Below are 12,040 nucleotides of genomic sequence, written 5' to 3' on the forward strand. Positions count from 1 at the left end.
AAAAAAAAAAAAAAAACCAAACAAAAAACCACAGCTGGGTTGGAAGCCTAGAAAGGAGCAAAGACCCCCCAGATCATCTTTTCCAAGCACAATACCTGGATGAAAACAAAGAACATAAAAGCCTCCATCAGGCTGCTGAACATGCTGCGAGGAGAGAGGAACCTGTGGAGCTAACCTAAATAGACAGAAAGGTAGATAACAGGATTGTTAAGCCCTGAACATGCTGCGAGGAGAGAGGAACCTGTGGAGCTAACCTAAATAGACAGAAAGGTAGATAACAGGATTGTTGTGCTGACTTTTTAATTTCTGCTTATCCCTGCCTTTGTTAAAGTGTTGTCCCCTTTAAACTTCATAAATAAGTATCGATATTTCTTTCTAGCTACTCTGTGGTGCAGTTGATTTCCGCTTACCACCAAAGCCTTCTGAGCAAGGCAGCCATTAAAAATGGGGCTGAAATACCATCTCAGTGCCCAGAGCTCTCATGCTCTTCTCTGAAGCGCTGCGCATACCCTCAACCAAGCCGCACTTGCCAGCATGGGACACACTGGCTCCTGGTCTGTACTGAAAAGGCCTGAGTTGAGCTGTGTTGGCTGGGCATGGTCCTGGGTACCAGCACAGAAGCAAGGGGAGTGCTCCACCTGAGCAGTCAGGCAGTTTGTAACAGGCAAACTGGAATATGAAACTGGTTATTTAGATGAGGAGTTTCCAACCCGTACAGCAAGAGCACAAGAGGAAAAGCCCAGATTGAACACCACACAAAAATGCTTATTAGGAGAGCTTGCCACACCTGGAATGAAACACTGCAGTCACATAGAGCTGCTGATAAAGCCCACTTGACAACTAAGAACCTCACAAAGTAATAGCAAAACACAAAGCCAGCTGGCTGGAGTGAACTTAGCACACTCCTGCTAAACATAAAAGGAGTTTGCACCGCATTCACAGTTTTCAAAGAACTGTAAGTGTTATACACAACAGAGCACTACCCTGTGGCTTGTTGTTAAAAAAAAAAAAAAAAAAAAAGGCATCTTAAACACATTAAAGGATGGGATCTTAAAAGGCATCCAAAAGCATCCTATTCACATCTCATCCTGAGACAGGAATACAGTATGGTTGAAGCCTGCCAATAGGTTAGGTGTCAACTTAGATAAGACACAAGAGGATCCTTTTGAGGCTTCCCAGTGATCATGGTATCCCTTTCCTGCAGCCCTGCTGTAACAGTCTTCCTGCAATTTATAACTACCTCTGCCTATTTTCAGGCTACCAGGTCAAAGCCCTGGCCTAAAAAGCAACATCCTTCCCCTTCCCAGGCTCACTTGTCCACAACCCCTTCACATCTAAGGACAACTTTTCTACAGCTGAGGATGTTAAGAGGAGATATCCAGGCCCATTGCCCTCTCTGAGCCCAGCACAACTACTAGTGTAAGGCTGCCCATCCTTTGCTGCTTTTTAACCAACAGCTTTTCCTCCTTGTCCCTCTGTCCCATTCTGCTCTGTACAGCAATCTCCCACCTCCGCCGGTCACAGGAGAAGACAACCTGTCTCAAAAGCCAGGGCCAGCCCACGAATCACCCTGCAACTGAATCACCCTGCAACACAGTTTATCGCAGCCCAAGATGCATTAAAGGTCACTTACTCCTCTGTGTCCCCTAGCAGCTGAGGCCATGCTCTGGGAAATGAAAGCCAGAAGACATCAGTGTTACCAAGTATCCCTACAGGGGTGCAGATTAACAATAACCAACTAACACTTGACAGACCCATGTGGAATAAAAATAGAAAGAAAGGAGAATGAGGGACATGTAAAAGTCAAAAAGAGACAGAAAGAAACTAGGAGAGAGTATAGGAGGTGCATTTGCTTACCTAGCAAAACAGTAAGAAAAGCAGGGCTATGGAAAGTAATAACAGCCCTTCAAAATTGGAATGATCCCTCTCCAACCTGTCTGGGAAGCACCTCCCTTCTCACTGCAGCATTCACAGTACTCATTTCTTTTATCTAATTACCACCAACAGGCATCTGCTGCTGTTTGCATCCTCGCTCTAATGAGCAAAAGCAGCAGCCAGATCTGGCTGGAGCTGAGGAAGACCATGACCGCAGAGATTATTTTTCCTGAAGTTCATCAGAAGCACCTGCTCCTCAAGGAGATCCAGAACTGTCCCAAAATTGGGAAAAGGAGGAGAGGAGAAGTATATCAAAGAGATTAAAGTAAGAAGAATTTTTAAAATGTGCCAGTGAAGGAGAAAGTGCAACATCTATACATACATCCAGGGCTAAACGCTAACCGCCAGTGCTTAGCCAGAGGGAGTTATTTTGGTAGGGACCAAAAGCAACTGTTGCCTTTTTTAAGACTGCAAAATTCAAGCAGGGGTAAATTCAATTCATGCACAACACAATCTGAAGCTGTCTTTTCTAGTACACCGCAATGGAGCTGTATCCTACTTGTGATGTAAACATGGGACATGGTGCTCCAATTAGAGGTGTCTCTAGCCTGTAATATAACTCGTTAAATGACATTTCTGGTTTACCGTCTTCAACATAGTCTATTTAAAAGCCTCACAATGCACAAGGGAATAATCTCTCTCGGATAGAACAGAAGCAAAGAAAAGATGGTCAGAGTCACTCATTCTAAAAATCAGGGGTTTAGCTTCTTTGCAAAGACAGAACTAGAAAAAAAAATTAAACCTGCCTTTTAAAAAATGTAGTGACTATCCCATAATTTTGTCCAAAATGCAGATTGGCACGTGTATTAAGGTTACTTACCTTGCAGGGAAAACAGCCCTCTAGCAAATAAATGCTTAGGAAAAGCTATTACTGACCCTGACAAAAAGGCACAGATGGTGAATTCAGTTCCAATGAGTCTGATAAAACGCTGCACAGAGTCAATAGATGGAATTATTCTTTTTCCATTTCACATCATTTAGACCATCAGCCATAGAAGACAGATGTAAAATATTTGCCTCAAAAACAAATCACTTGTAATACATGCTAGTAGGAAAACACAGACTGAGGTTTTAGGATAAGAGAGAAGTATGGGATTTTCTCTTTTAGTTGGTTAGAAGTATAAACCTGAATATGAGGTATTTCCTCCATACTTTGAGATGCTCCTACAGGACTTGCCTTAGCAGAATTTTAATTTGAGTAATTCAGTTACCTTGGGTAAGGATTATTCCCATGCTTATGGGAATTGTCAATCTCCCTCTCAACGTTTTCCATGTAGTACTCACCATCATCATTAACTTCTTTGTTCAAGAGCCTTGCAGATCTAAGCTTGACCACAAGTACCAATCTGCAATGTTTTGCCTTTATCCCCTTCTTCTAATCACATAAATCTAGTATCACTAGGGTGCACCAACTGTACCGAGGCAAAGCCCTTTTAACATCCAGGCGGACACCAGAGATCTAAACTCTGCGTGTATAAAACAGAAGGAACTGCAGGGCTCTAACAACAGAAGTGTGGCCACAACACCTGCACATACCAAACGCACAAATGCTGAAGGAGAGCTCTGGATGCCCCATACCGTGATTTTCACAAACCCCTTTCTACAATACAGTTTGAGACAGTTAGCAAACACATTGCAGCAGTACCTGCACTGTGGTTATGGCCCAGTACCACAGTTATATGTGTCCACAGCTTCACTACCACAAATAAAGTTGCAGCCTATTTCCAGCATCAGCACATTGGCTGGTAAAACTATGCTTCATCAACAGTTTAAGGCAACTTCCTTCTTCTCAGCAACAAGTACAAAGTAAAAGCAGTTGAAACACCTCCCTCAGAACACAGCAATCTCCATCCTGCTGTATTGCAGAGCTGTCAGTTTCGTTACTTAAACTTACGTGACTGGTCATACTGATAACAGACTTTCCTATCCTGTCTCCTCAAGTTGTTTACACCGCAAAAAAGGGAGAAGGACTTTTGTTTATTGCTGTGTCTAAAAATCTAGCTTGAAGATGTTTTATATCTTGACTTTAATGTTTGCACAACGTTCCTCTAAAAATGCTCTCAAACTGCATGCACACTCATAAAAGCTCTCGGAACATGATGAAACCGTTCTAAGTGACAATCTGAAAAAATGTAGAGAGATTATCCTCCTCGGGCAGAACCACTTTATTTCCAGAGGCAGATCATGGGCAGGAGACAGATTCCTTCCTGTGAGAAAGCAGCGGGGGCGTGGGGGTGGAGGGAGAAGTGCAGATTATCTACCCCAGCAGAAAGAACAGCAGGCAGCTACTGGTGCAAATATTTGACTTTGGGCTGCTGGACAGAAGCCCTCATCACCACCAACTTCAAAGTTGAAACAATCATACCAGTACGTTGAGAAGGAAATCAACTACACTAGGAATGCCCCCAAATACCATCAAATTATGAATGAAGTACAGATATTTGCTGTTCTGTGATGATGTGACCTGCTTCATAAACTAGAATCTGGAGGACCACTGAGGCAGAGCACTGTTTTCTGCACAGAGAAGCTAGGAGAAGGTAAGCACTGCCCCCGCCTCCTGCTGTTAAGATCCTTGGAAATGCATGTGCATGGTTTGCTTAATACTGTGTAGTAAAATTACTTACATAGTGACTGTTCATTAGAGGGCTGGGTTCATGAAAATAATCCTTCCCTGAACAGTGAGTGCATTCTCTGCGTCCCAATGGCAACAGTTGTGATTGCTGAATATAAGAAACATTCGCAATTACAGCTGGATTCCAGCCATGCCCCTTGGATATATTCTCTGTGAAGGACAAGTCTGCTAATTAGAATTGCTACAGCTCTAAAATTACAAAAGTCTTTCAGGCAGAAGCTTCGGATGTTTTTAACTACTTCATGGTTTTATTTTAATGCCTGTTTCACACTAACTACATAGCATGCAATTTGGATGCAAAAATACTGGCATTTGCTTTTTTTTTTTTTGCTATAATTAATGTAGCTGAGGCCCTTTTCTCAGTCACACGCTGTAGACGAGACATTTTTCCAAAAGTAGTAAGATCTTTTATAAAAATAAAAACTTAGCAAGTGTTCTTTACTTAGTCTGCAAGTGGATCATTACTGGAACTTTAAAGACCTTACCCACAAAGTTCCGCAGACACACCAATTAATTAAGCATAGTAAGATTTGATTGTCAGGCACCAAGAGCAGTACCAAAGAGTTGCCTTAAGACCTCTATATTTTCAGTTTCCTCAATTAGCCTGGTTGTAGGTCAAAAGCTGACTTTTCCATTCCTGACATTCTGATTCTACAACCTAGAAGCTGACACTAAAAAACCAAGCAACTTTTTATTTTAAAAAGTGTTTTTAACAGAGCCAGTAGAAACTTTTCTACCAATGGCCCACTCAAGTATATTTTGAAATGTGTAAAATCCTTATTTTAAAATTACACCTCCTTGCTAATCTTGGGAAAGTGTCTGGCTTACAGTAGGGTGCTCCAGAGTCCTGAAGGTGATCTGACAGAGATGCTGGCTTGTCTTCCCTGTTGCACACCAAACTCTTATTGGTCCCTCTCCCATGATCAACTCCAGATCCGTCCAGCACTGCTGCTTTCCAAGGGTCTTCTTTCATGGAATATCTGTGTTTTGAATTATTTCCCCTCAAAATGTGCCAGCTTATAGTTTTCCACTTCGAATCTCATTTAATTTCTTGAGTGTGTTTTTAAGGTCTCTAGAAACTTTCTCCCATTTACATTATTTCTCTGATTTGCCAAGCAGAGTGAGCAAATTAATTCCACTGCTGAGTTTAACCACCTCTGCAGCTCACCTCTACCTTCATAGAGTAAAAGTGTTTAGCAGCACATGGCATTTTATGAAATCACCTTTACTCCAGGTCAGGACTTTGCACACAACACAGTCAGGATCCCAAGTCTACATGGCTGATAGCCTCAGTAAAGAATCACCTTTTATTTTCCTCAGCTGAGCCCTTATACAAAACCTGATCCCTGTATACTCACTCCTCTCAGTCCTGCATATTGCTCTTCCCCACTCCTTCCCCTAAACTGCCACTGAACCCTGTACATCCCATAGCTCAGGGTCATATATACCCACATACAAACCAACACAAAGGCTACAGCAAGCAGCTTCTGCAAGACTATCCCTTCATTACAATGCCATTTCATCCTTTCCTAGATAGAGCAAGCACTTCATCGCCTACTTGTGTAATTTGATCTAAAGTTTTGATCAAATCTGCCTGGCAGAATTTGTCCTTTATAAACTGATGCTGTTTATTGCTCCTTGATCTTCTCCAGACTTCCACTCCCAGCTCAGAGCCAAGAAACTGCCTCACTGCTACAGAGCTATACATATTTAATGACTCTGAGGCCTGTTGATTTTATTTTTCACCCCCTGAGATCCTCCTTTCTGAGCACCTCTTCTTTTCATTGAATTCTCATCTGGCTCTGTATAGTAAGTGTGGTTTAACACTCATTTCTGAGAGTTGGCTGCATAAGGCAATTTTTTTTCCCCATGTTTTTGAAAGGAGGGGTTCTCCAGCCTGTTAATATTATTGGGTTATAGATCATTCCAGGGCCTGTTAACAGCTGCTTCGAAACTCCTGCTTTTAAGGGACAAAACTGCCCCTTGGTCTGTGTGAAGAACTATGGAAATACAGGAAATACTCTAGCTTGAGTTAATTCTGCTAAGCCATTGCCAGGCCATGCCCTGCTTTCAGGACTGCCCTTGGGCCCCAGGCCAGCAGAAGAAAGGGAAGCACATAAAAGGTGCCAGCACTCCCCTGGCTCCCTGCAGGGTGCAGGATGGGGGATACCCCTGCCAGGACCCCCAAGAAGAGGAGCTGCCCCAGCCCCTGCCTCTCCGACCACATCCCTGTGCTGGGCAGGGCACCACTGGGAGATAACAATTTTTCTAGGTATTTTTCTGTAGATAGGCCAAATTCCCATAGAGTTGCTGGTGAAATGGCCCAGAGCCTTCTTCCCAAATAGTACACGTTGCTTAAGAACTGGCTCATATGCTGTTGGCAAAAGAGGATTTTCTGGTACAGACAGTGTTTTTCCTAGAGTTTTGCTCTGACATCAGTTCACAGTGTAACTGCGTTTGGAGACAGTGATAACTTTTACTACTTTCCACTGCACTAGGGATTTATTAAATTATTTTTTCAGTTGGTTAAACCTTACTTTCTGTGTGTGGGAAAGACTCTAAAATGTAAACTTTTACACCCTACAAAGTCTGTTCTCACTGTGCACATAAATCCTTCAGATGACAATGAGTGCTGTTGTTCACATATCTAAAGGAAAAGTGTCCTTGCTTAGAAGAGTTAAAAGTGCTCTTAAAACAAAAAGTACACTAAGCCAATAGAGAAATTACAAACACTGCAAAGGACAATTCCAGGAGTAATGTCACAAAATACTCACACAACTTCAGTACTAATTAGGTGTGTCTCATTCTGAGTGTCAAGTTACTATGATACCTATGCCATGTTTTTATTTTTCCTGATTAACAGTGTCGTAAAAGACTGTTCAATCCCAGTAATAGTTTGTGTTAACCACAGGGTGCACCACTCAGTTCTCTCCTTGTCGGTTGTGGCTCTGCTGAAAACAAGAACTATTTGCATGTGTCTGAGCTCAGCCCCGAATGTCTCCTCTTGCCAAAACTCATTTATCAGTTTAAGTAAACGATAATGTAATTTCAAACAAAACAGTTTTTCAAACTACTAGCTGGAATATTTCAACAAATAGCTGGACTATTTTCCATGGCTATTTTGCAGCACCTTTCAAGAAAAAAAAAAGTACAGAATATGTATTTTCTTCACAAAATAGTAATCTTTTCTTTCTGAGAAAATTATTAGCCAAATGCTTGAGTGCAGAAAGTTGGCATAGCCCCAGTAAAAACTAATGGAGCTATGGAGCTTCACTCCAGCTAAAATTCCCACATTAGCCGTGCTATATATTTTATTGGCTAGTGTGTATTGCATTGGATCAATCACACCAAAACAGGATGAAAAATGTGTTATCACTGTTGAAAAGAATCACACATCCTAAGCATCTCAATCCTCTTGCATAGCTCTATTGATCACATAGCTTTCTCAGAGTTAACTCACAGCATCTGTTACAGTCATTTTCCTCTAAAATCATATGAAAACTACATTTGCTGGCTTACACTATACAGTGAAGTGGATCACATGAAATGTTGTGATTTCCATATTAATACAGTTGTTCCATCTTTTCTCTAGAATATTAACTTCTTCTAATCCATGCTTATCTGAATCACAAGATTCAATCGAACAATTTATGCCTGCTGACATCAGTCACTTGGAAAGGAATTATTTCAGCAAAGCCAGTACAATTACTAATCATCTTATGACTAGTTATTCTCTTCAGTTGCTCAGTAAACCATCCATAAATTCATTCCACCTACTATCTGTTTGTCTTGCCAGGCAAACTTACTGAAAGGGACTAAGAACGGCTTTTACAAGGAAGGAACCAAACCAAGCACATATGCCTTCGTCCAAAGGGATAAATGCAAGTATTGAGGCAAGCCCCCCTCCAAAACCTTTGAATCCAATGGTCGTTGTAAATGCCTGTACCAACATCAAACACTGCTCCAAATAAACATGCAGCCACGTGCAACGTCCACATACAAAATAGATTAAGTCAGTGGGTTTTTTCCATTTTTCTTGCAAACTTGATTTCTTCCCCACTCTTCTGCCTCTGAGCCACTCCTTGCCCTGTGCAACATCTTTTTTTCCTTTTCCTTGGCTCAGAAGAGCCGGCAGCAGCTCAGTTCCTCCAGAGCAGGGAACCAGAAACTACCTGCAACCATGAGCTGCAAGCGTAGCTATTCCCCAGCTCCTACCAGAGGGATGAGTGGATGAAGCCAATTAACAACAATCTGCTCTTTCCTGATCCATTTAAACACTTTGTGAACTCCTTTAAACTTTCCCACAGCTCTGCTAGAGGATACAACCCACTTTGACAAATACAAGCCTGAGGCAATATTTGTCTGGTCACAAAGCAAGCCAAAACACGAAGCACTGCAAGGTGACACAGTAAAATGCACTTCAGCAATCCTTTGCTTACAGGTTCTGCCCTTCTGTCTTGCTCCAGAAGCACTCTGCCACGGCTCTTCCAAATACAAGCTGACATATGTTTTAAATTATTCTTCATAGAAGTACCCAGGTTCTGGTAGGAAACAGAAGCTCTTGAACAAGTTACATGTGGTGTTTGCAGTTGAGCTGGTTGAAGACAGGGAAGATACAATCACTTCTCCACCTCAAAACCTATGCCATGGCAGTCATGTTTGTTTTTAAGAAATAATAGATTTAAACCTGATTCTTGTATATACTCTTCTCAATGGAGCTACAACCACCACTTTTCCAATTAGTCTATACTCCTGCAGGCTGCTTGAGTTTTAGAGATATCAAATCCCCCCTTAATCTTTTAGATGTTTAGATTCCATATTCTTCTGTGTTTAGTTTTTATAATTCAAAGGATAGTTCTATGTGGTTGGGTTTTTTTGTTTTCGTGTTGTTTTCTTTTTTTTTCTTTTTTTTTTTTAAATAACCAATGCTCTTGCTATAAGAGTTAGTCACAATGGACTGCTCATTTTTTTGGCATGTCTCCCAAGTATTTGCAGCACGTTTTCAATGGTATTATGCAATCATTTCATTAGTCTCAACTGCTTCACTTGGCAGTAAGATGCATTATAAAATGATGTCATCTCTTGGAAAAATATAAAAGTCAAAGGAGGTGACAGTTTCACGGGCACACAAACCCCAAAACCCCAGCCACTTGGAATTCAGAAATCCCTGTTTGTATACCTGTTGCCTCTGGTTTTCACCAATAAGCCATGACATCATATCACAGTTATCAAACACATACAGAGATGCTCCCCACCACTATGCCCACCACTGTGCTCTTAACTATTGCAATATGACATTGTTTCATGACATGACAGCTGTTTCTTGAAGAGGGGGTCTCCTTCTCCCATCTTCCACTACACTGTATGCCAGGTGGGATCCTCTCTTTAGGGGCTGGGGAAAAGTGGCAAACCTTTTTATTTTTGACATTTGCAGTTCTAATTTCCCAGACCACCTCTATCATCTTGGCAACTCTCCTTTCTGAGAGGTCACGTAGCCAAAACAGCCAGTACACTGATCTGCAGCTTGTGAGGAAACTTAACTCTGCCTCAAGTTTCAGTACGGCCTCAAAATTAAGTCAGTTATCTTCTTTCTGCTCAACTTCCCCTCTCTGCAAAACAAAGCAATGTCCATAACTGTAAAATGCTTTAAAGAAAGTCACAAAAATAGTATTTTGTAATAACAGTAGCATGATATAGATTGAACTGCACAGCCAAATGGTAACTTACCAGTCTATATATACAATGTGAAAATCAAACCAATTTCTACCTATAAGCAGTAATAGTAGAAGATGGTTGTGTGTAACCTTCCTTTCCCTGATTCTCAACTAAGAGGGTCACTTGCCCGTTAGCCTATGATAGGTACTAGACAATCTAGGAGTTCAACCTGTGTGCCACCATGGGAAAATTTCAGATCATGCAAGCAATCTCAATGAACACAGCCCCTTGATTCTCAGCTAATTCTTGGGTAGCTTTCCATTAACTTATTAACCCCTCACCACAGTTGTCTGTGACATATGAGCACAGAATGTCAGCCTGATGTCCTCTCACTTCGGATGATCTTTCATGCCTCTGGATGCCAGTGCCATGCATATCTGGGAAGAATTGTAGAGCCAGTCTGACTGTGCAAAAGGCTGCATTTTGAATAAGCAACCTGTAGTCCTGGGTGCTCCAGATTATAAACTGATATGTGGAAAACTTAATTTTATCCATGTCCAGTTATCTTACCACCACCTGCCACATTCAAGCAACTGCTGACAAGCAGGAGAGATAATGAGAATTGGCATGTTGGCCCTCTCATCTCCAGAGATCTAAGACAGAATCAGTAACAGAGTAGAGCCTCCACTGCATACAGACCCCGAAACAATCCGATACTACTGCTGTTGTTGCAAAACAGGCTGCTCTGAGCATTTGGATCTTTTCCCAACTCCAAAGCAGCTGGCATTGCAGTCTGGGGATCACGTTGCTTCTGTCAGCATCAGGGCTTGTCATTAGCTTTTAGCACACCAGAGGGGATAGGGTAATCTTCACAGGAGACAAGGAAGAAAAGAAAGGGACATGTGAGTGGGGGACAGCCTCTCACCCCCAGTTCAGCCTTTTCAACACAGCCTGCCAGAACATGGCAAAAAGAGGAAGAGGAAAAATCCTATTGTCAGGGGAACAGCCACAAACTGACAGACTCCAGAAATGCATCATGCTTTCTGATATGGCAGAGTATGCAATTTTATAAGCAAGGAGCAATTAGAAACAGAACAATGCATAATACCCAGTGGAGCAAAGAATGCTGACAAAAGCTACTTCACCTATATATGTCAATATTTTTCTGACAAATATCTGCAGATGTCTCTGTAACCTACCATCAGTATGAAATACGCCATAAATAAGAATTCACCTTTTAAAACACTGTCACTGCAATGAAATATCATACATCAAGCGGTTAAGTAATCATTCAGGGAGTCCACAAGTAAAATCTGTAGGGTAAAGCCAAGGCAACCAAAAATCAATGCCTCATTTTTGTAGCTAGAAGAAACTATTGTTCTTTTTTCAATGGATACATTCCGTTTTTAACACGTTAGACTTGAAGAAATGATCCTGAAAGCCTTTAAAAATAAAACTGAGCTAATACTTGTACTTTTCCTCTCAGCCAAGCTCTGCGAGCACTAGCATGATTATTTAATTGCAGTTTTATGCAGAAATCAAAATTACTGGGAGCACAGAGAAGAAATCAACAAGTATCTGCAAAGACTGCATATCGGAAAGTAACAAAACCATAAACAGTTTTGCTCAGTTTCAAATGCACCTTTAAATACCGTCAATCTGAATAAAAAAAAATTTAAAAAGCAAACTGTATGAAAAACCGAGAAAAAATGTAGAAGTTATTTATGGCACTACAACAGCATTCTTTTTTCTTTTTTCCTTTTTTTTTTTTTTTTTTTTTAAACCAAAAAAACCTCTGGGTGAAAAGAATTTGCTTTC

The 12,040-nt window shown here is 41.3% G+C and overlaps 1 protein-coding gene across 1 annotated transcript in view; it reads right to left on the minus strand.

Annotated features, from left to right (window-relative positions):
- PLCL1 (phospholipase C like 1) overlaps positions 1 to 12,040 on the minus strand; it is a 211,858-nt gene that overhangs the window by 132,201 nt on the left and 67,617 nt on the right. The window lies entirely within an intron of this gene.

The sequence above is a fragment of the Calidris pugnax genome, unplaced genomic scaffold (genome assembly GCF_001431845.1).
Source record: "Calidris pugnax isolate Ruff unplaced genomic scaffold, ASM143184v1 scaffold103, whole genome shotgun sequence".
NCBI classification, from domain to species: domain Eukaryota; kingdom Metazoa; phylum Chordata; class Aves; order Charadriiformes; family Scolopacidae; genus Calidris; species Calidris pugnax.